We start from the raw sequence: 26309 nt of genomic DNA on the forward strand, positions 1-26309 counted from the left end.
CAAGGATTGCATTTAAGGGTTGTAGGGACTTGCTTATGAGTTTAAGGTCCAAGGGTAGACTCATTTGGAGTTTACGGTTTTGGGACCAACTCCCATGGAGTTTACGGTCGTAAACCCATGAGTTTACAGCCGTAAACCCATGGTAACTCTACCATTTCGTGTTTTGAGGTCTTATAGGTCATAAAGTAGCATCCTATCTTCAAGTCTAAACCTTAGGAAGTGATTGGGGCACCATTGCACCAACTTATAGAGTTTACGGCCCATGGACCATTTCTCCATGAGTTTACGGCCGTAAACTCTAATGGTTCTTGGTTTTTGTGATGTTTAAGGTCCTAAACACTTCAAGGATGTGATCTAGACTAGTATCCAAGGCTTGGTAAGGGACTAGGGCACACAATGGCCCTTTCATTAGGGTTTACGGTCCAAGAACATGTCTTGACCATAAACACCTTTGATCTTGAGTTTCTTTGTGTTTTCTAGTTGTTTAACAAGTGTAACAAGCCTTATAACACACTAGGGTAAGAGTACTTACAATATAGAAGCTTGTAAGGGTGTTTAAAGTCCAAGAACACTAGTGTGTGTTCTTGGTGTTCTTGGTGGAATGAAGAACACTTGAGGATCTACACAAATGGAATGATTTCATGGATGAAATCATGTAAGATCACTAGATTAAGGAAGATATCAACTAATTAAGGCAAGAAACACTTACAAAGTTGAAGATCAAGAAGGAAAATCGGATGATACTTGAGAGGATTTTGAGTTCTAGTCTTGAATTTGTGAAAAAGTGATAAAAATGACTAAGTGTCATATTTATACTCCTTAGAGTTTACGGCCGTAAACACCATGTTTGGGCCGTAAACTCCAAACTCTTGGAGTTTTGAGACTTTATTGATGCACAATAAACCCTAGGGTATCATCTCTCTAGTTATCTCTTGAAGTACTAAGCTTTAAAACACTCAAACTGACTCCAAAAAGCTTAAAAGTTAGCAGAAACAGTTCTGACTTCTATTGAAGTAAATGGTTGTACAGAATAGAAATTTCGGGTTGTCACATTTTGTCCCGAATCTTGATGTCAAATTCTTGCAAGAGGAGTACCCATCAGATCAATCTTAGCTTAACATCATGCTTAGAAAATAAACATTTAAGAGCAGAATGGTCATTAAAAACAATAGTTTTGGACAACACTAAATAAGGGCAGAATTTATCAAATGTGTAAACAATGACCAAAAGTTCTTTTTCAGCGGTGGTGTAGTTTTCTTGGGTCGGGTTTACTTTTTTGCTTGCATAATATATGGGTTGAAAGTGCTTATCAACCCTTTGTCCAAGGACTGTACCTATAACAAAGTCACTAGCATCACACATGAGCTCAAATGGGAGGTTCCAATTCATGGCAATCATGATTAGGGTATTTGTTAATTTTCCTTTTAATATTTCAAAAGCTTCAAGGCACTACAAAGAAAAATTGAATGTAGCATATTTTAAAAGAAGTTGAGTTAATGGCCTAGTTATTTTTTAAAAAATCTTTTATGAACTGGTGGTAAAATCCCGCATGGCCGAGAAAACTCCTAACCCCCTTCACGTTTATTGGAGGTGGTAATTTAGCTATGATGTCGACCGTTGCACGATCCACCTCTGTCCATGATTTGGAAACTTTATGGCCCAATACAATTCATTCGTTTACCATAAAATGGCACTTCTCCCAATTTAAGACCAAGTTGGTCTTTTCATACCTAGATAGCATCAAGTCGAGGTTAGATAAACAATCATCAAAAGAAGACCCAAAAACAGAAAAATCATCCATGAAAACTTCCATGAACTTTTCAAACATATCATGGAAAATGGCCATCATGCATATTTGGAAGGTGGCCGGTGCGTTGCATAATCTGAATGTCATCATGCGATAAGCAAAGGTCCCACTAGGGCAAGTGAATGTTGGTTTTTCTTGGTCTTGATGATCAATAGGATTCTGAAAATATCCTGAAAACCATCTAGAAAATAATAATAAAGGTGGTCGGATAATCTTTCGAGCATTTGATCAATAAAGGGAGAAGGAAAATGGTCTTTGCAAGTGGTATCGTTTAACTTGCGATAATTTATGCACACTCTTCAATAGGTTACCGTTCTTGTAGGAATAAGCTCATTCTTTTTGTTTGTTACCACTGTCATGCCTCCTTTCCTAGGTACCACGTGCACCGGACTCACCCATTGGCTATCCGAGATTGAGTAAATAATTTAGACATCCAAAAGTTTGTCGACCTCCTTCTTGACTATATATGGCATGTTCTGGTTCAATCTTCTTTCACGTTGCACAACATGTTTAGCTCATTTTTCCAAATTAATCTTATATGAAGAATATGAGGGTGTAATTCCCTTGATATTCGTGATCTTCCAAGCAATGGCATTTTTGCATTTCTTGAGTACTCCACCTAAGATTTCCTTCTCCTTTGGTGTGAGATCAGTTGCTATGATGACTGGTTTTTGCTTATTTTCTTCCAAAAAGGCATGTTGGATTAGATGTCTAAGCCCATAACTATTATTGGTATGTACTCGACCCGAGAATAGCATGGTCCATTTGGGTTGCATATCATCAGGACAATTTGTTAGGATGAACTTTTGAGAAGAGGTTATATATGATTTATTAATATATTATAAGTTCTAATATATTAATATGAAATCATATGATTTAATTAGTATTGATCAAGAATTAGTTTGGAATTAATTTAGTGATCAAAAGAGACTAAATTAAATCTATGGGGACTAATTATGGTAATTGGTTATATTTATATGTGTTGGGCTTATGATCCATATTGGACTAAGTTTATGTATGGATACATAAAGAGTTGTGCCACATGAACCATGGATCATAAACCCATGGGTATGGATTTGGGTTATACCCATGACTCTTGGAATCCTACATATAAATATAAGCTCCATAACCTAAAAACGCCTACTTCTAGTTCTTGGAGTTCATGGAGGTGTTTTTGGTGCATGGAAAATCTCTCTCAAGAGTCACCTTTGTCCTAGGTGTGTTGTGATTCCATTTGAGGTGCAACACTTGGGGAACTAAGTTCTTAAAGGCCAAAGTCTTTCTAGCAACATCAACAACATCAAGAGGTATGTCTAAAACTTGTTTTACTATACATATGGTATTTGCATGCTAGTCATAGGCTTAATGCTTTGGAAACACTATTACATGTATAATTAGAGAAAACATAGATCCAAGGCATTTAGGGTTGTATGTGCACCATAGGATGTTGTAGTATACAAAACCCAACAGTGGTATTAGAGCCATGGGTTGTTTTCTATTATATTTGATGTTATTATTGGTTTTCGAAGCAAAAAAATCGAATTTTCGGCATTCTGTCAGTAGGACTCGCCGAGTCCACTGGGTGACTCGACGAGTTGCTTGAAGATACTCTTGGACTCGTCGAGTGCATCAAGGGACTCGACGAGTTGGCTGTCCTGAGTGTAGATTTTCGAGTTTTTTTGGTCTGTTTTGGATTAGGATCATTACCACAAAATGTTTTTGTTCATAAAATTTGATTTTGATGCTATGGTAATGATTATCCTCATCCAAATAAAGGATAATTGTCAAAGTTTCAAGATTTGTATTAGTTTATGTGATTAGCTAATTTTCTTGAAAATTGTTGATGTGAATTATCTTTACTCATGAGTTTGATCTAGATCATAAAAAATTATTTGATTATTGTGTTAATTGGAATAATTGATCTTAATGGTTTTTATGAACTCCATAACTTGTCCTCAAGTTATGGAAAATGAAGAGTTTTTTCTTTTAAAAGATTCATTAAAGTTTATAGGTTATGAAAAATGAAAAGTCTTGTTTTTAGATGTCATCATAAAATAGTTTTATGTCTTCCATAACTTGTCCTCAAGTTGTGGAACTTGAAAAGTCTTCCATAAAAAACATATTAAACTCATAAGTTATGGAAACCAAAAGTTTTTGAATTGTTCAAAACTTGCCCTCAAGTTTTGGAATTTGTAAAGTTACCCCCATGTATACTTTAATTCCAACCCTTAGAATTCTAAAAGTTTAAAATTCAACCCTTATACTATTATAATATTATAGGTTTAATATTTATATATATGTATAAGAGTAAGTCAATCTTACCGTTAGTAGGCCTCATTCACGAAGCCGGTCTATAAGGGGGGTATAAGGTTACTTACTATAAAATGGCAGTTTAATGGGTATCCATTCTCACCCACTGCTTCCTTGACTGGTGGAGGGTCGTTAGCTGAACGGGTAGGACAAGACATTAATTCTCCCTTCATTAAAAGTATAATGATAAATATAAAGTAACTAAAATTTATTAAATTCCCAATCTTAGTTACTTTAGGAAAATGTGAATTTGGTGCTAACCCATGAAATTGCACTTTGCACCTTGTTAAGTCGTTAGTGGAGCGTGTGTGGTTAACCGGCACACTAATCTGGGACTGATAATGTGTGGCAAAGGGTAGGTTGATATTAATCATAGATCAATGGAGCGTGTGTGGTTAATCGGCACATTGATTAGGTGGTTGTAACATTAAGTGTACCAAGTTAATTTGCATGGTTATTCACTCCTTGCTTGTGATCCTCGGCATCCCAGTCACAAACTTGAAGGGCACAATCGAGATTGAAACATGCCATTGAATAGTTCAATGAATTTCAAAAGATCTAGGAGTTTCAATTCATTTAAAACGTAATGTTAAATTTTGTTTTTCATGGTGGAAATTGGTAAATCGTCATTTACCTACCTTCAAATATTTTGTAGCTTGGATTACGACATTCCTCTTCCAAGTTATAAAATATTGTGTTGGGTCCTAGCCCTAATATTTCATATTGGGTGTTATATTAAGACCTTAAATCAACTAAGCTTGAATTTATCCCTTATAGATGTCTAGTTATGACAACTATTGTCTTCCTTATCCTTTTTGGAGAAAGCTATCCTAATGAAGATGATATCCCAAATGGCAATCGAGGTGAAAGATTAATCCCTTTGTTGTGCATTAATGGGACTGGAAATCATACTTCACTTCCTCCACCTCCTCCAATTATTCTCCCTAACCCACAAATTTTTGAAAAAATTCAAGGTCACTCAATCCCTATTGGCAAGCAGTGTCTATATGTACTCACATCTTGGAGATGAAGTCTCATATTGACAAGCTAGGAGAGTTGGGTGTCGAAGTCTCAAGGAAGTTGACTGTTGACTGGGTTCTTCAATCACTTTCCGAGTCATATAGTGAGTTCATTAAGGACTACTATGTGACAGACCACGACATGACCCTTAATGATCTTACCTATTTGCTTATTGCTGCTGAATCAGCAATGATTTAGAGCACTAGTAAAGCAAATTTGATTGGAATATCTACTTCCCAAACTTACATGGACATTGACAATGGAAACATTGGAAGTACAGAAAACTCTTCTCTTCCCAATGGAAAGGGATCGACCATAGTCAACCCGGTTGACCAAATGGTAAAGAGAAAGGCTAAGTCTGAGATAGTCCCATGTACCATTACTAAAATGTCCATATGTTTTTATTTCCAAAAGAGGGGCCATTAGTTGCGAAGCTGCCTTATTTACCTAAAAGTTCACTACGATGGTAAAAGTCAAAAAAAAAATTGACTATGCTTCAGGTAAAGTCCACTATCTAACTCTATCAAGTTCCTATTTGGAGATTCTTATTACATGATGTGACTAGGTCGCATTTTGATGTTTTTTCGAATCGACAAAGGAGAGGGAGCTTAGAAGAAGAGTATGTTGAATCTGATCGCGAAAATGGATTTCGATCGCGTGATTCGAAGATCATAATTTTGAGCTGCTGCTTAAAAGTTATGATAGATTTCTTAGGAATAGATAACAACATAGTTTTCATATGTATTTGCATTGTAAGGATAAGTTTTTCCGCAATTTCAAAATAAAAGGAAAATTTTGATTTTATTTATTTTAAGTATCCTTACGATGACATTTGTGAAAAATTGTTGTTTATATGATTCCATTGATAGCAATATTGGAAAATAGATTTGATTCTTTCGTTTGTGGTAGTTTCATAATTTACCAAATAAGGAAAGATTTTCATCACCCAAGTTTCAGTTGGATAGAAACTTGGAATCATGCAACTTGTATTGTATGATGAATGAGAGTTTTCATCTTTGGGAAATTAAGACTAATTCCTTGTTCACATGTATATGTGAGTCAAGTGAAGGACTAGGAGATCAGGTACACTTGGTTGTGCGCTGATCAGGTCCACCACAAAGAATGATAAGGCTATTCGTCATGATTTACTAAAGTTTAGTAAATATGGTTGTGCTTACAAGTTGAAGTATAATTCTGAAACATTGGAAAAGTTTCAATGTATGGCAGGACAAATGAGAAGAATCAAATTAGGCAGAAAGATAAAAGTTTCTCAAATCTAAAAAGATGGGAGAGTACTTCAGTATCATCTTTTATGATCATCTTAATGATTATGGAAAGCCATATCACAATTGATCCTCTAAGGTCATCTTGGTGCATTTGTTTGGCTAAGAAGAGGAACCGTGAATTGTTGAAATGGTTAAATCAAAAGATGAATCATACTTTGTTCCAAAATTGAGTCTTAGAGTAACACTCCAAGATCGAGCCTTGAGTGACATAATGTTAAGAAGGTTTAAAACACTTATCAAATGTAGAGTAAAATGTTTTCAACTCTTGTACATTTGAAATTGGTGAGTTGTGATGTTTTGGATAAAACAAAGACCAACTAAGGCCAATTGTGTGAAGTGGTTGTCTTGATAAGAATCCGCACTAACTCTTGAATATTTGTTTGTTAAGGAATGGTTCTTGATAAGAGAATCTTATATGTCAAGAGGTCAGTGGGAGTCTTAAATATCTTGAAAAGTTTCAAGAACTAATCAAGGGTATTGTTTATCACTAGCACACGACTTGAGGTTTATAACCTATTGTGTTGACATATTCTTGTTTCTGTACCCATTCCAGTTAAAGTTGACTATGCATGTGAGTTCTATGAGTTCTCAGTTGTTTGCATAACTGCTTGGAGGCAATGGTAGGCCCTTGTGCTGCCAGGTGGCAAGAAGTTAAGATTGAACAAGTTCAGTCCATATGAGTTTGGATTTGTCACTAACCTCCTCTCGTGGTTATGTTTTTGACAAATTCACATGGATAGGAACACATACACCATAAAATCTAAGTGTCATAATGTTTTTCTTCGATTCATGAAAATGATGGTGAGGAAACGCTTTCACTAAGTAGATTTTAAGGAGATAGAAATTGTGATATTTGCATTCTCAAATTCAATTATGATTACAGCATCCCTTTTCAAAATTCGAATTGTGAGCAATGGCAAAGGTCTAAACATTTGAGACTATGATTACGACATCCCTTTTCATAGTTCTAAAATTGTTTAGACATATATGTGAGCTATCTAAGGAATGGTGTATGATTTTGATAAAGTCTTATCAAAGAATCTCATATCAGAAATCTGAACTTTGGTAAGAAAGTTAAAAAAGTGTTGATTTCTAGAAGTCCAGCTGATTTCTAAGTACATGTCAAAGCTAGTGGGAGCATACGTGTTATGCTAATAAATATGTAATTATTATGCTAGTGGGAGCATAATCATTTATGGTGAATGTTGCAAGTTAGCAATGTTAATTATAGAAAACAAAGGTTTCAATTCGCCAAGTTGCAGGGTTTGAAAATTTGTTTTGCTATAATTAAGGGAGAGGAAATTATACTTCATTCCAATTCTAAAAGATTAGATTGAGATTTTAATCAAATTTAGTCAAGTATATATATGAATGTTATGTTGGAATGGTTCACATTAAGGAAATTCTGTATATGGAAATATTATTTGCGTTCTAAAATTCGATTATGATTACGACATCCCTTTTCATAATTCGAATTATGAGAACATGACAAATAGAAATATTATAGCAAATACTGGTCTAGTATCATGTCTTTATGTGAGACATCATGAATCGTGTCCCATATACTGCGGATAGAGGATCGATTACATGTGCTGTAATATTCATCCGTTCTAATTTCTCCAAATGCCTAGGGCATTAAGAGGGAAAAAGGAATAGAACTGGATGTGACTAAAATGATTAGGCAATTGTCGAGGACAATCTGAGGTTTACCAAAGATTGGTTGCTCATGGACAGTTGGAAGTATGGTGTAAATTTTGGAAGGACCATATTGGCATATTCTGAAAACAGGCAACTCTTGTCAGAAGTGATAGTCAAAATGGGAATATGGAAATGTTTCCATAAGTGGAAGTTATTCTTTAAATCTGTGTAAGATTAGAAAACTTAATACAAGAAGGATGTTCAAAGGAATGTAATTTCAATGTGAGACTTCGTTTCCATTGAATTGCTCTCCATTGGAATACTTTGTAATGTCTGTTGCCAAGTCTTTGTGACTTTTGTGCATAGTCATTACAAAAGGATCATTGCATATAAGTTTAGAATCTAACAGATTTCAGTAAATGGCAAAGAATCTTGTATTCTTACATTTATCATAACGATTTGGAACTGTGAAATGAGAATCATTGAAATGTTTTCAATTGATCTATTCCACAAAGAAAGGACCATAGGTAAGCATAGTGTGCATACTTGTAGCATGAGACAACTATTGTTTTAGTTCAAGTATTAAGTTGATTATTTGAAACATTATACAATGAATAATGAGTAATCAATATGACTCAAAAGTTTTGGGGCCATATAGGATTAGTATTATTCTTGTGTTTCACTTTGCATGTTTTGACTTCCCGAATAATTAGGTTATTCAAACCGTCCACAGTCGATCATACTTTGGAAGTAGGTATTGAGGCAAGACTATCATGAATGGGTTTGTAGTATGTCTAGATGTTTTAGACATAGTTGCAGTATTCATGAGTGCTCCTGGAATAAGATTCGAGTATTGGATTAAACCCACGCTCATTTGAATCACTTCATGGATTTTATCACGAGTGATCATGAGACGATAATATCTTATATTCTTCAAACGGAGACGTGTGAGTTGTAGTTTCGAGTCGGTTGCACATTGACATATGTAAATGCACCAGTAACTTGGATGTTATAAAACATATCGTTGTGTGTAATTTGATGAGTGAATACAAGCGAGCATTTGGGTAGAAGTTTATCCGTTCCTTTTACCCCATGTGGATAAAAGCGATATCTGTGGGCCCCTCGATGATTTAGTGATGACAACCCTAAGTGCTCAGCCGGGCCTGGACTGATTTTATTTGTTCAATTAGTCGGTTTTCATAAATCAAAAATCAGGAAACAACATATGGACAGAGAGAATGATTATAATCCATGTCTCAGTCCATATGATATCTAGAATGGAGGAATATATGATCCCTTATCTAATGGACACGTCATTGACTAGGTCAGAGTTCGACAGCGGCTTTTAAGAGCTACGATTGCTAGTCGGGATTTTGGAGTCGTATTTGCAATAATAGTTTTATACTTATCCAAGTGGGAGACCGTTGGATTAGATGTCTAAGCCCATAACTATTATTGGTATGTATTCGACCCGAGTGTAGCATGGTCCATTTGGGTTGCATATCATCAGGACAATTTGTTAGGATGGACTTTTGAGAAGAGGTTATATATGATTTATTAATATATTATAAGTTCTAATATATTAATATGAAATCATATGATTTAATTAGTATTGATCAAGAATTAGTTTGGAATTAATTTAGTGATCAAAAGAGACTAAATTAAATCTATGGGGACTAATTATGGTAATTGGTTATATTTATATCTGTTGGGCTTATGATCGATATTGGACTAAGTTTATGTATGGATACATAAAGAGTTGGGCCACATGAACCATGGATCATAAACTCGTGGGTATGGATTTGGGTTATACCCATGACTCTTGGAATCCTACATATAAATATAAGCTCCATAATCTAAAAACGCCTACTTCTAGTTCTTGGAGTTCATGGAGGTGTTTTTGGTGCATGGAAATTCTCTCTCAAGAGTCACCTTTGTTCTAGGTGTGTTGTGATTCCATTTGAGGTGCAACACTTGGGGCACTAAGTTCTTAAAGGCCAAAGTCTTTCTAGCAACATCAACAACATCAAGAGGTATGTCTAAAACTTGTTTTATTATACATATGTTATTTGCATGCTTGTTACAGGCTTAATGCTTTGGAAACACTATTACATGTATAATTAGAGAAAACATAGATCCAAGGCATTTACGGTTGTATGTGCACCATAGGATGTTATAGTATACAAAACCCAACAAGGCGTACTCCAGATGTTTGGGTAGAGCTTTCAATTCGATTTTGGCCTTCTGTTGAGTGACCACAGCGTGGTCATCTACTCAACATGTCGTGGTGTGTTCATTTTTAGTGATATGTCGTGCGTTTTCTGAAATCCACGGTGTGGTATCTTGACCACAGCATGATGAGATTCAGAATTCTTCATTAATTCTTTGTACTCGCTTTCCTCTAGCAGTTCTTCGAGTTCTTTTAAATCGTGTTCAGCATCAAAGTCTCTTTCCTTCATAACCATGTATCCTTCATCTTTGTTCTCTTTCCAACCATCTGGTTCTTTTTTTCCAAAATTTCATCGAAAACGTCTACCGAAAAAGCCATGTCATCACTTTTCTTGAATGTTTTATCTCTCAATTTATCCCGAAAGTTACGGCTTCTTCTCCAACTCGAAGAGTGAGTTTGGCTCTCTTATGTCAACCAAAGCTCGAGCGATGGTCAAAAAGGGCCTTCCAAGAATAATTGGCACTTGGTCATCTTCCTCCATATCTAGAACAATGAAATATGCGGGAAAAACAAACTTGTCAATTTTAACTAATAAATCTTCAAAAACCCCTGTTGAAAAGGTCACCATTTTGTTTGCTAAGTGAATGGCCATGAGAATTGGTTTTGGTTCCGGGAGATCAAGCTTCTTGAAAAATGAATATGGCATTAAGTTAACACTTGCTCCCGAGTCGGCTAGAGCATAGCTTGTGGCTAAATTTTCGAATTGGCATGGAAGTGTTAAACTCCCCAGATCACCCATCTTCTTTAGCAACATGTTCAACATGGCGGCCGAGCAGGTTTTGTTAAATAAAACTTTAGACACCTCCCCCATATTCTTTCAGTTTGTTAGAATACCCTTTAGAAACTTTGCATATTTTGGAATTTGAGCTAAGGCTTCAAGGAATGGGATATTGATTTGAAGGCATTTAATGTGCTCTAGGAACATCTGGTAATCTTCGCTATGTCTATATTGCTTTGCTCGACTTCGAAATGGTATTGGTGGCTGATACGGTTTAATGCGTTCACTCTTTTAGTTTTCAGCAGAAGACCACGTCGTGGTCTCGTCACCACACCGTGGTGACTGTTCAACGATTTTTTCCTGGCTGGTTTCTTCTTTTTCTTGCGCAACATCCTAATTAGTGTTAGTGATAGGAGTCAAATGGGAAACAATTTTTCCACTTCTATTCGTTATAGCATGTATGTGGGCTCCTCTTGGGTTTTGTTCGGTGTTGCCTGGTAGTGTGCCTGGTAATCTTTTGTTGAATTGCTTCGAGAGTTACTCAATTTGTTGCTAGATATTCTTGATTGTTGCTTGCTGATTTCTGACTACTTCTTCGGTATCGTCATGTCTCTTTTCTGGTGTGGCAACAACATGAGCAAGCATTGCTTTGAAATCGGGTTTCTTCTCGGGAGCCGGTTCCACTTTCTGATAGAAGCCTCTTCCTTTTTGTTCATATTTGTTTTTTTGGCTTTCTTGTATTCATCATAAGGTAACCACTTCTTTTTGGGCTTTCTCTAGTCTTTGTCATAACGATCACCGCTCGAATAGCAAGCTTGGGCCTTTCGGTGTCCATTTTCATCTAGATCACAATCTTTGGTTAAATGTGGTCCGTTAAATTTTCACACCCCACTCGTATTTAATGGATGGTTTGATCTATTTTTGTCATTATTCAATACATATTATGCAACATTGTTAAGACTGTTGCCATGTCATTTGAAGCTGCATTCACTATTCCTCTTGTTACGTCTTGTCGAGGGTTATGGTATTCTCTTGAATGTTTGGAGAATTCTTCAATTAGCTCCTTGATTACAGTCAGTGTTTTCTTTGTGAGTGGCCCTTGAGAATCAAGGAGTTGCCTAGTTGTCACATTTACCCTATCATAGAAGATCGATACTTCTTGTTGCACATTTAGATCGTTTTTGAGACAAATTTTAAGTAATCCCTTATAGCACTCACATGTCTCGTACAATGATTCTCCCACGTTTTGTTCAAAATTTGCGATAGCTTTTTTCTGTTTTGAAACCTTTGATGGTGGGCAAAATTGTTGTATGAATTCTTCAATCATTTTCGCCCAAGTTGTTATTGCTCTCGGTGGAAGTGCTTTTAGCCAATTCTTTTCCGCACCCTTAAAAGTAACAGGGAGCATTCGTAGTAACACTGTCTCGTGTGGTACGTTGGGGATGTTGATGTAGTCAGCGATATCATTGACTTCATCAATGTTCTTGTAAGCGTCCTCGTGATCCTTCCCACAAAATGTTATGTCTTTCAATTGAGCGAGTATGTGTCCTTTCAATTCAAAACTGGCTGTTACGGGAATTGTGGGTTGCATAAGTCTCGGTCCGTTATCATCATGCATTCGTCTCTTGTACTCCTCCATCGTCATGTCGACAATGTCCGTCGTGTTGTTTTGGCTCACTTTTGATTTTTCTTCCTTTTTCTGTTTCTATTTCGGGCTCGTAACCAACTTCATTTTTGTTAGGAGTCTTCTCAAAGCTTTCAAACTTGGGTTGGTGTACCAATTTGTTGTTTGATTCTCCTACATTTTAGCCCTTCTTTTTATGGAACGCTGACTCCGGATCTTCAAATGGTGGTGTCAAAGGAAAATTTGATCCACTGGTCATATACAAGCTGCAATAAAAAAACGTAAAAAGAACAAAAACGAAAAACTTACTAAATGACCACCATGTCGTGGTCTAGCAAAACCGTGGCGTGGTGAGCTATATAAATCAGAAAAGTTGAAAGACAAGAAACTTTGAATGGAATTAATTCCAAACAAAGGGTCGATAACAATAGTAGAAAATAAGCTAACTAATTATTAGAACCGCTCCCGAGCAACGACGTCAAAAATTTTGATACGTAATTTATATACTAGTTTTAACCAACTAATATAATTAACTATTACACCTAAGGTAGTGCACCTAATCAAAAATAGAATAGCACAAATAGTCGGGTATCGAACACAAGGAACGGAATTACTAGCTAATTTTATCTAATAAAGTTACCTAAACTACTATTTAATTAAAAATTGGGTTTTTTCTCTAGTTTTGCAAGAATAGAAACTTAAACACTTAATTAATAAGAACACAACTAGAAAACACAAGAAAAACTAGGAAAACAAAAGATGATTTTTTACCAAGATAATTAAGAGACTTTCGTTTAGATTCGATATACTTGCTTTATTGGTTGATTTAATGGAAGTGAAATGGGTTAATGCTTCGTTGATTACCGATTCCTATGGTGACTAGATTAATTTTCACTAACATAATCCTTTAGCAAATAAGTTCATTCATACAGTGATTAAGTGGATAAACTAACAAATTTACTAGTGTTTGGTTTGAGTTAAGTGAGACTTATAATCGATTGATCTTATTAGGTTAATTAAATCAATTCAATATATGATTGGTCTTCATAGATTAGCTCCTACATTCACTTACCCACTTTTCTATTTAACCCCAGGTTTTTGGTCAAAACACTAGTCCTACAATTTTGCAAATCACAAGATCATAAGATTCAAGTCAATTAAGAACGATAGGTCATGCAAACTTAATTAAACTCAACGATAAACAGAAGCGTAGTTATCATAAACATAGAGAGGTTCTTTAATAATCTAACATAACAAATAATCAACTTAACATAATCCAATCCATAAATCAAATCATGAATAATCAAGTAATCTAGTCTAACTGAAAGTTAGGGTGTTTAGCCCATAACTTTAGCAAACAAACATGTAAAAACAAGGTTTACTTTGGAAGACATGATGAAATCAAAGTAAAACAAGTAAAAAGAGTAATGTTACCTTAGATCTCTCAAAAATCAATATAGCAATCGAATTCTGAACTTCAAAGCCTTCAAGGTTCGTCTGTGATCTCTAGAAGTCGATAATAGCCTCCAACATCTGTTCGTTTTGAGAGAAAAATTGATATATTTATAATTTCCCAAAAATTGGTTCACCACGTCGTGGTTAATGGCTACCACACCGTGGTTTGATGTAAAAACCGCATATCTGGCAAGTCATAGATTTATCGGGAATCTTCACTTCACCACAGCGCGGAGATGTTCAAAACGTCGTGGTTCTTCAATTTTTCTTCTTCTTTTTGTCTTAATCCAAATTCCTAGCTTCCAGATTCCAATTTGCTTCCTTTTTTTGTCCAAGCATGTCTTTTCCTGCTAATACACAAAACATAGCAAATTAAGTATCTTTTGTCCTAATAATGAGCATAATCAAGGCTAAAGTATTAAGATATGATATAACATATATATATATATATATATATATATATATATATATATATATATATATATATATACACACACACACACATATCAGACGCCGAAGGGAAGCAATTGACTTCACAATTCCGACCAATTTCCAAGATTTATTGATCAATTTCCATTCATAATTAAACCCACAAGAAATTAAAAGAATTAAATATGGAATGAAGAAGATAAATTGAACAAAGATACGCAACCAATGCTTCATATTTTCGGTCTAATCTCTAGCAATTGATGTAGAATCATGAGGAAACAAGACAAGAACTTACCACGTGTGTACATGGCCGATTTCACTTGGCTAGAATCGCATCCCACAAATCTCGATCGATCTTTTCTATCTCTTCCTCTCATGCCTCGCAATTTATTTTCCCGTGCCCCTCCTTTAAGACCGATTCTTTTTTCCCTGTTTGATCAGGCACCAGAAGGAACCAAAAGCATTGGGTTCGTTTATTTTCCTTGATATGTATGCATAAATAGAAGGAATAGGAAACAGATGAGAGGCAGAACCTAGTGACGAATCTATGGGGAGGTTACAATCAAATTTTCAATTAAACCCCTCAATTCTTAACCTTATGATCCTTCCACCCTAACCCTAAATATCATGACATTTGAAGTTTGTTTTAATATCACCTTAGTCCCTCATTTCCATTTATACCCTTTTAATTATTTTTATTTACCCTATAATCCCATAAATCCGTCTAATTAAATTATTTACCTTTTAAATATCATTTACTTCTTTTTTATATTAACTAATATCCTTATTTTTAAATTTATTTCAATTTATACGTTTAGAATCAAAATAACTTTACAACCAGTAATATTCAAGTAAAGGAAATCTAACATTGTTAACGGAAATTTTGTTGGGTCGTTACATAATAGATAAATATATCATCTATAAATACGATCACAGACCGGTCCAACATCGGCATGCACAACCAGTTCATGAGATTCATGAACACCGTCGGTGTATTGGTGAGCCTAAATGGAATCACCACGAACTCGTAATACCCATGAGTCCTGAAGGTCATCTTCTAAATATACTCATTATTGGGTTTTATTCAAAATCATTTTCCCAAAATTGCTAATAACGGCACCGAAAGATTTAAAATTATAATAAACTTAAAACTCCTTCTAGCCAATCAAGGATAATTTTCAAAAGCATGGAAAGATTAACAGCAACCATTGAAAGAAAAGTATCACAAACTTTGAAGACGTTGATTCTCATGGGAGATGGAAGTTGATGAAGTGATGCATGAAGCTCCAAATGAGAAGCTCTCTTCAAGTATCCACGAAGCAAGAATAAACCACCAAAGATGCTAGTATTCACTTGTACATAAGTTGTTCTTAAGCCTTAATATTTATACCAAATAAACCTTAAAGAGAAGCAACTTATAAGCACTTAGTTCATGCACCAAATTGCAATAAAGAAGAGAGGGAAAGATAATTTGAAAGCTATAAAATTGACAGCAATTTTGAGAGGAAATATGAGTTAAAAACTAGCTCGTTTTGGACTCTTACTCTCTTTTAAATACCAAGAGATATGTACTAAATCACCTTACCTTCTTACAAGTAAAAGCATGGCCTCTAAGGATAATAATGGATGTAAGAATCATGTCTACACACAACCTCTAACTCCTTAAAGGAGCTTATGGTTTTTACTATAAAGTCTAGACCAAAGAGTGTGTTTTACATTACCTCCTTAACTAGTAGTTACATTGCAACTAAATGGTTACTATAAGTGCCCAAAAAGTTGTACACAACATTTTTGGGGTGAGGTCGGACAACAAGTTATGGGGAGTATTGAGGTAGTACTCAGGACTACTGAATTGATACAACAGGTTCAAGGTCGGTTGCAGACCGCAAAGAGTAGCCAGATGAGTTACGCAGATCAGCAACATTCCAACCTTGAGTTTCAGGTTGGGGATTTTGTGCTCCTGAAGGTGTCACCACGAAAAGGTGTCATCCAGTTCAGGAAGCGGGGCAAGTTGGGCTTCATGTATACTGGTCCTTTCAGGGTCATTACCCAGGTGGGAAAGGTGGCATATCGATTGGATCTGCCTGATGAACTTAGTCAGATCTACAACACTTTTCATGTCTCTCAGCTGCGAAAGTGTTTAGTTGATGATTCTCCAATGGTTTCTTTGAATGACATTCAGGTTGATAAGCGTATGAACTATGTGTAGAGACTAGTTGTGATCCTTGACAGGAAGATGAAGACCTTACACAACAAGGTGGTAGAATTGGTGAAGGTGTAATGGCAGCACCGGAAGGGTTCCGAATGGACATATGAACATGAGGAGGAGATGAGGGAGCATGACTCCGAGTTATTTACAGCGACAGACATCGAGGATGAAGTCTGATTTAAGTGGGGGAGAGTTGTAACATCTGAATATTATAAGTATTTATAAGCGTATGAACTATGTGTAGAGACTAGTTGTGATCCTTGACAGGAAGATGAAGACCTTACACAACAAGGTGGTAGAATTGGTGAAGGTGTAACGGCAGCACCGGAAGGGTTCCGAATGGACATATGAACATGAGGAGGAGATGAGGGAGCATTACTCGGAGTTATTTACAGCGACAGACATCGAGGATGAAGTCTGATTTAAGTGGGGGAGAGTTGTAACATCTGAATATTATAAGTATTTTATTTAATTGGGAAATTCATGATTTTGGGTTGCCACGATGTGGTGGAGTCACCACAACGTGGCTTGGCTGGAAGGATCACAAACTTCATTTAGATCCCGACGACGTGGCAATATGTTGGCAACGACGTGGTGACCACCTGATGGGAAAAATCCTAATTTTAAAGTATTTAAGGAATGAGAGGGCTAGGGTTTGCTCACCCTCAGCCTCCATCATTCTCAAACCTATAAAACCCTAACCTTAATCTTTCTTCGTGATTCTTGGCTCATTTCTATGCTCTTGATAGCTTAAAGAAGAAGAAGAATAAGAAGAAGGTGTCCTAGTGTGTTTGTTCAGCAAGCAAACATCCTCATCATCCTCATGTGCATTCTCTGGACCCTTTTAAGTGTCCAAGATTCAAGCTTTTTGGTTGTAAGCTTATAGATCTAGCTTCCTTGTCCATTTTCTTCTTGATTATGGAAGCTTGATTGAAGGGATTCCATAAAGTTGGCAAGTTTATGGATCCTTGAGGCTATATATCCTATATATGGATTTTCTTGTAGTATTTTGGTACCATGGATAATTTGTGATTCATTGCTCCCATATTTTGACCTAAAATGGAATAGACGTGCATTGGACATGCATGTCTATAAAGCACCCATCTTTATGATCCATTTGGTGAAGGAAAGCCTTTTATAAAGCATGGATGAGTGTCTTTGGTGATTAAGAGCTTAATGAATAAGTCATGCTTTTTGATGTATTTAAGAACCTAGGTTTAGAGATCTTGTCTTTTTGGAATGTATTAATGGATAAAGTTATAAACTTTATCCATCAAGATATTGGGAAGGATCAGACTTGAGATTTGGAGCTCTTGGAATTTGGAGAAAACAGATTAACTCGTTAAGTTGTTCAGACCCAGTTCCCACGGTGTGGCCTTTAGGCCGCCACAACATGGCGACTAGGGATCAGCCCGCCTGTTTTGTCTTTTCACAACGACGACGTGGCCAAAGGGAGGCCATGACATGGAGGTTTGCTGATGATTAATTATTGACTTTGACTTGGACGTTGACCGTTGACTTTGACCTGGGTTGACTTTTGGGTCAAATTGCTATTTTAGAATGTGAATTAAGGTTTCATCTTGTATGATTGATTAGGTGGTGTTTAGCACCTGTTCCTCGACTGTGTGTGAGTTATTAGCTTTTGACTATCTTTGCAAGGTGAGTTTTCACACTGTATTATATGATGCTAAACTGTCTTTTTGACTCTTGCATGTTTACGTATGTTTGATGGGTTGGGACCAAATATATGCGTTGGTCCTGATTATATGTGTTGGGCATGAGTATATGGGTAGGTCCCGGTTATATGGGTTGGGCCCGAATGTGTGGGTTGGACCGAAAAGCATATATGTTGGGTTGGTCTTGTTCTTATACAGTATTTGGTATTTTGGGGAACTCACTAAGCTTTTTGCTTAAGGTTTTGTGTTTAAATGCTATAAGTACTTCCATTTAGAAAGGGAAGAGCTTGGCATGATCACATTGCATACCCCATACTTGACTCATCATTATATTTCTGATTTGGCATTGATATTTTGAGGATACATTATAATACTCTGATTATATTTTTATTCGAACGAATGGATGTTGGTTTTGGTTAATTAAAAATGAAAATTTACTTAGCATTTTTGGGACGTTACAATTTGTTTTAACTAAATAACCCAAAGCCCATGGTAACTCGAGACATATACATAGAAAATAACACTACGTAAGGAAGCGTGTCAAGGATGGAGACATTGTCATGGATAACATATCATCAAAGGAGAATCCAGCTGATCCATTCATGAAGCTATTATCAAGGACCAAGCATGATATTCATACTAGGTCTATAGGGATTAGATGATGATATGGTGCAATTGTTTAGTTGATAGTTTAATAAAGTTTTGAAACATTTAGCAGTATGAATTGTAATTGATTTGGTATTTATTTTGTGGTTACTTAATAAAGTGTTAGTGATGCTATCATTTCTGTCAACTTATTATTGTATTTCACTTTGCATATTTAGAACCCATTTCCCAAGTATTAATTTACTCAAACCTCCACAGTTGGTCATACTCTTGTAAGTAAGTAAGTGATTTAAGGTTGTCATGAGTATTGGTGGATGGTCCATAGCAATTGGATATGACATAAAGATTATGCTAACACTCAAGATTACTTAATAGAGATTGAATTATTGGAACAAATCGCACTTAGATATTACTTCATAGATACAGTCATGAGTAATTCTAAGATGATAATATCTTCTATTCTTCAAATCTACATACATGTGGGGTTTTTCTCTATAATTCTATTATGCATTGGTTTACTCTAACACTGTTCGTAACTAGTAGCAATAAAGGGTATGTACATGTATGATATGATGAAGTAGACAAAAACTATGTAGTCAAAGTTTATTTGTTCCTTCTAAATTAACAGGAGAAGCAATATATATGGGACCCTCGATGATTTGGTGCTCACATCTTAAGTACATGGCGGGTTCCTGACTGAAATTGTTGTGTTCAATTTAGTATTTAGATGTAGTTATCACAAATCTTTATCAGGAAACATAATATTGCATTATGAGATTGACCATTATTCATGTCTTGATTTCATACAGATATCTTGTAGAATGAAGGAATAGTTGATCATTTATCTAAAGGTTGAATCCTAATTAGATGAAAGTTCGGTAGATACATTGGATGTCATTCTCTTTCTTGATTATTTGAGAAGTATTGGACCTTGTATAGTTGATGACTTGTTCAAATGGGAGACTGTTGGAAAGTGTGTCCAATTTCATTAACTATTAGTGATATTTCTAATAATGGCAGGGTCTTCTTGCGTTTCCCTCAAGACTCAAATTGAGTAGCATAAATAAAGGAGAAATTACTTTACTAATTATTAAGGTTTAATAATTAATTATAAACTATTTGGGAATTAATTTGGGATTAAATTAATTCAAGGGGTGAATATTAATTAATCAATAGTTGGTTAATCGGAATATTCCAGAAACCCTATGAGGATAATAGGTGAACGAAATTTAGGGCATCCCACATGGGATTAGAGTAGCTTTGGGCCTACGCAACTGTATCCTATAAATAGGGTGCTTAGAATTTCATTCTCGTTGCTCAATTGGCTTGATCTTTCGCCTTATTTTTTCTCCTATCCTAAGGAACAAAATTCTTAACCCTCACTAGGGTTTATAAAATCTCGATCCCTTCTCCTAGTTATTTTTATTCTCTTTTTGGTATTCATTGGGTGTGATATCATTAGATGGATTTTGGTCTTGGTCCTCTCATCCAAGAAAATTTGAGGACAAGATCTCAAGCATGGAGATCACTAGTTACATAAGAGGTATGTTATTCTTCCTTCTATATGTTTTATGTTTTTGTAGAGTAGCAGTAATAGCATGAAACTTGGATCCTTAGGGTGGATGAACACATAAGATTATAGTTAAGTTTTCGTTGTACATAATAATTTGTTTAGATACATACAAAACCCAACACCTCAATGATAGCTGATTGGCGCTCCATATTCTCGACATCCACCTGTTTTCAATCATTAGTCTTAGGTTTTCTTGAGACAAACCTTGATAATACATAATCCATTTCTCCTTCTTTAGTATACCCGGTTTTCACTAGAATCCTTTTCCACCAAATCACAATAAACACCTTCTTCACCCGAGCACTACTTCTCTTTTTTCTCATGCCTAATCTCTTCATATGTATCATGTACACATTCCTCATCATGTATCTCTTCATCTATATCCTCAGTTTCATCATCGACTCTTCTATAGTACCATTTTCAAATTTGCAGTCATAATCTTCAGATTCGTTATTTGAGTCTTCAATATAATGTTTGAAAGTCAAAGTACAATAATAAATATCCTTAACCGTAATCGGAAACTATGTAACATCTGATTCTCGGAATGTATTTTATTTATTCAAGATTGATATTTAGACTATAATTTGGCGTGATAATGGTTGGTCATTGTGTGCTGGACACATGGAAAACCATTGAGCGCCTAAGTTGATGCATGGCGTGCCTAAGCTAGCATATGAAACCCTATTTTTGGACCTTGGGCCCTATTTAAAGGAACTTATCCATTGGGTTGCCTCATTTGGTAGCTCCAATTTCCCATAAAATGCCCTTCTTGCAAACCCTAGCCTTTATACTTGTGTTCTTGAGTTTTGTGTATTGTTTGTGAAGTTTGAATGTGAAGGAAGTCCTTTTTGGTGTAAGGAATCCTTGTTTCTATCACATATCTTGACCATTATGAGTTTAAAGTTTCTACCTTGATGTTTTCATTAAATCTATATTTTGTATGGTATTTTTATGTTGTTCTTGGAAGTTGGAGAACTCGATAACTATATGAATGACTTAGAATGACTTATGGACTTGTTGAAGGTGGAAAAATGGGTGTACATGCATTCCCTTTGACCTATGCATGAGATTTTGGTCATTTTAGTCACATTTTGAGTTGGGGTTAGAGTTTGGGGAATATTAAGCCATGGATCTGGATAAAGTTGGATACTTTATCCATTAACATCCCCACGACATTCAGATTTGTTAGATTCAACCCTTGACTAAAAGGATTAAGTGCTTAATAAGAAGAGATTGTTAGGCCACTAAGAGCGACATGCCATGTTAAGGTCACGACACACCTTTGCTAGGTTTTCCATCTATTTTGTCGTTTTATGGGCGCAGAGAGCCTGGTCTTGGTCATGACATGCCTACGGTTGACTTTTTGACAAGTTTGACTTTTCGTCAAACTTGGAAGGGTTGGGTGTTAAATTGAGGTTTGATGTACCAATCGATATCCTAACCACAATTAAAGCAACAAGAAATAATGCATGAAACAAAAATCCAGTCCATATTCTTGATGATCCTAATGGAGAATGGTGCCCATAGTCCCAAAACAGTTAGAACAATTGGTAATATTACTATTAATAGTAAGGTCCTTTTGGGTTACACGCAAGGACATAAATAAGCCATAAATGGCCTGGGAAAATTATAGGGACGTGATTTGTTACTTAATTAAATGAAGTCTAGAAGTTCTAGAATATTCTGGAGGATAAAAGAGGATAATTAAGCAGTCGGATAATTACCATTTATATGGATAATTATTAGTTGACTAGATAATTATCTTCTAAGGTTTTATATCCTTCCCTATAAATAGAGAGGCATGAGGAATGAAATTATGGATGAGTTTTACACAAAACCCTAGAGAAATTTTGGACCTACCTCCTAATTCCCGAAACCACCAAAATCCATGTTCCCACGTCGTGGTAGCTTCTTGTCAGAATTTTGGAGCATTCGTTCATTGTGTTTGTTGCATGGGTTGTTGTCGGAAGTTGTCGATGTGAGTGCCTTGGCTGTAACTATGAAAGAGGAGTTCTACGTTGGACTCTTAGCTCTCATCAATCAATCGAAGATCTATAACGGTTTCTAAGAACCCTAAAAGGTATGATTTCTTGCATAATCAAGTTGTAATAGATAGTTTGTGCATAGATCCAAATTTTGGGCCTATTTAGGATTAAAATTGTTGCTTCTGTTGTCCCTTTAATGTTGTTTTAAGCGCCTCAAATCCAATCAGTGGTATTAGAGCGGTCTGTACACGCGCTTTTCACTTTAGGGTTTCCATTCTTGTGGGTTTAATTGAGTTTGCATGCTTAGATATGATCTATTTTCTAAATGTTAAATTGTTTTAATTGTTTTTTAGAAACTGAACTACTTGAAAAAAATCAATTTTTTTGAATCTGTTTTATCACCAGTACGTGGTAGGTCTTCCTCCACGATGTGGGGGTCAGATCAGAAAATGCGTTTTTGTATCGCACCTTGATGTGGTGACATCTATAACACGGTGTGGTGACTGTTTACATATTTCATTTTTTTTAATATTTGTTGCCTCGTTGCTTGAACCTTAAGTTATATGTATAGATTTAGTTCAACATGTAAATCTGTGAATTTTACTAAAGTTGGTCAATATGATGCTTATTGGTTTAATTGGTCAAAGAATTAGATCTTGATTGAGCGTATTAACTATTAGCATTGTGTCCTTGCGTGTCTAATTAGAATTAATAGACATTAAAATTTTTAAATGGTTTAAATTACGCTATATATAATGCATTATAAAATATGAACATTGCATCCTCGCATGTTTGAAAACATTTTCAGTCTCACTACGACTAGGCTCATATACTCTAAATGCTAAGGTTTAAGGAGGTCTCCTCGATTCCTAATGAGATCAAATTTGAAGTGGCATTTAGTGCTCATCACCTTCACCGACATCTTGCATTTGTGAGTAGAGTTACCGAAAGGATATGATTAGACACTTGACTTGCAAAAAGTATAAACGTTATAGTATTAAACCAAAATCATGTTTTATATAAAAATGTGAATCTTATGCTTGTCATGGAAATTAAGCTTTGTTGTGTATTCTTTTTGGCGCTAGGTGTGTGTGGTTTACCGGCACGTCAAGTGAGAATTCTTGAAGTAAGGTATATGGTAATCGCGATTCTCAAGAATTACTTGATTCGAATATCATGTAACTTCACATGGTCGATTCACCATTTGGATTCATGATCCTCGGCTAATTCATTCATGAATGCTAAATGAGCATAAGAATAGATTAACATGCTATTGACATAGTGTCAATAAATCTAAAAAGATCTAGGACTCTTATAAAGATTGAGATTGACAATTGTTGTCTACATAAATAGCTTTTTGGTGTGATTTTCGGCTAATCCACTTCACATCGTGAAGTGATATATGGATCCTAGCCTTGTTTGAAATAATTTCTTAATTAGGTAGTTATTCTTTAAGGATTAATAAAACAAAGTAGGATGAAACTTTAATTGAATAGTGTCTTAAAAGTATCCACTAAAATTTAACTGCTATAAAATCCTCTAAGAGGATAAGCTAGAAGGAATGGTCAATCTTGTTCGTAGTTTGAGAATATTTTTCTTAAACAAAAGAAAGATCGTACATTTAGCTGTAGAAAGGAGCAAGCATTAAGTACACTTATTACGTCGATAACATTGATGAAACATGGAATTCCATCAAGTTAGGAGTTGAGCATGGAAATATAACCAATTGGCTAACATGTGCATATAATCAGGTGATTCTAATTCGATATGAGCAACTTGGTAAAGACCAATCTTAGCAAATGACAAGTGTATAAATTAAAGCAATATGAAATTCCATCATGTTGGGAGCTGACTATAGAAACATAACCAACTGGCCAACTAGTGCATACTATCGGGTGATTCTAATATGAGCAATTTGGAATGATCCATTATGGAACTACATTGCATGTTGAGTACCTTTGGAATTAACATGACAAAGAAGAGAGACTCCAAGATTCAAAGAACTAAGTGCATTGATAAGACTGAAGACATGTGGAATTCCACACGTTCAGAATTGGCTATGATGAGTTAATTCTAACTAAGCTTGAACAACTTGAAAGATCTATTGTTGAGTTGCATAGCATACTGAGAATCTTTGGGACTAACATGGCTAAGCTTAGAACTCAAAACTTCAAATGCTCATATGATTAGCTATCATGAAAGAAGTGTCAAGAAGAAGAAATCCAGTTGAACATAGGCAAAGAGGATGTTCAAAGTTGGTATAACCAATCGCAATATCAAATGCTAAGGACAATATAAAGGCCCATTCTCAAACATGCTCTAATATGCTAAATTGTTTTCTATGAAAAGGAGTAAGAAAAGCACAAATACCCAAAGTATCTGAAGTAGACTAAAACCTAAAGAAGATTTGATTGATCATCGATAACAAGGTCCCACAATATTTTTAAAGATCAAGAGTTAACTCGTTCTTCCAAGTGTTTAGCCTATAATTAGAATAATGAATCCATAACACCATTGGTATGTAACTTCAAATCCTTAAGTGTTTCACTAAAGGATGGGCGCTAATACTTGTAATAATGTGTAGTGACCAAAAGGAAGTAATATACTATAACATTGAGAAGTGATTATGATCAAGGACATCGAATCGAGTCTCTTTACTGTCCTTAAGATCATAAGATGACTTGTTCTCTTAAATGTTAAGTCTATGGTCTTACGATTGAAATTGTGTATATACAATGTTTCGTAAGATAGTTCTAGCTTATTTAAATAAAGAACATTTTGCATGTTTTTTTATTTAAAAGTATATCATGAAATATTTGAAATAGTATAGTAACAATAGTTCAATGGAGCTTCATTGGTTGGATTAAATGCAATTATGGAGTCATCCTTATCGAGATACAAATAATAGTTGCATTACCAAATATCCAGTTGGATCGAATTTTGGAAATTCATTTGACCTTAAGTCTTATAATAAATGTAAATCTTATGTGTCAAGAATGATGACACTACCATCATCTAATGGTAGATTATCTGTTGGAATTAGTTTACACTAATTAGTCGTTCAGATTAACCACAATGCATGTTGAAATGTTTAGATCATCATCCTGGACTGAATTGATAGATCAATTATGCAGCTTGTTTTGGTTGACACAAGTCTGTATCGGGAAACATAATTTTGATTGTATGAGATTGACTATATCCATGTCTCACGTTTATATAGATATCTTGAAGAAACAAAGGAACATTTGATCACTTATCTAAGGGTTGTATCACAATTCTATGTTGTGAGCATGGCAGGTACATTTGGTTGTATACTCTCTACATATTACTAGCGAATACTAGACCATATAGTGTTGGTAACTTGTGCAAGTGGGAGTGATGGAGAATGGTGCCCATACTCCCAACACGGTTAGAACAATTGGTAATATTACTATTCAGAGAAGGGTCCTTATTGGTTACACACAAGGATAGAAATAAGCAAAAATTGCATAGGAAAATTATAGGGACTTGATTTGTTAATTAAATAATAGTATTTAATTAATTAAATAAAATATAGAAGTTCTGGAATATTTTGGAGGATAAAAGAGGATAATTATTCAGTCGGATAATTACCATTTATATGGATAATTATTAGTTGAATAAATAATTGTCTTCTAGGGTTTTCTATCATTTCCTATAATTAGAGAGGCCTTATGGATAAAATTATGGATGAGTTTTACTCAAAACCCTAGAGAAATTTCGTT

General features: G+C 35.3%; 1 long non-coding RNA gene across 1 annotated transcript; it reads right to left on the reverse strand.

The window, feature by feature from the left end:
• Positions 1-10150: 10150 nt before the first annotated feature.
• LOC145121149 (uncharacterized) lies at positions 10151-14984 on the reverse strand. The gene is made up of 3 exons (XR_013714518.1): positions 14813-14984; positions 14068-14435; positions 10151-12899 (listed from the first exon to the last, which is right to left on the reverse strand). It is a non-coding gene; the product is annotated as an uncharacterized LOC145121149 (long non-coding RNA).
• Between the last annotated feature and the right edge of the window lie 11325 nt (positions 14985-26309).

This window comes from Lactuca virosa, chromosome 6 (genome assembly GCF_052849685.1).
Source record: "Lactuca virosa cultivar CGN04683 chromosome 6, Lactuca_virosa_CGN04683_v6, whole genome shotgun sequence".
NCBI classification, from domain to species: Eukaryota; Viridiplantae; Streptophyta; class Magnoliopsida; order Asterales; family Asteraceae; genus Lactuca; species Lactuca virosa.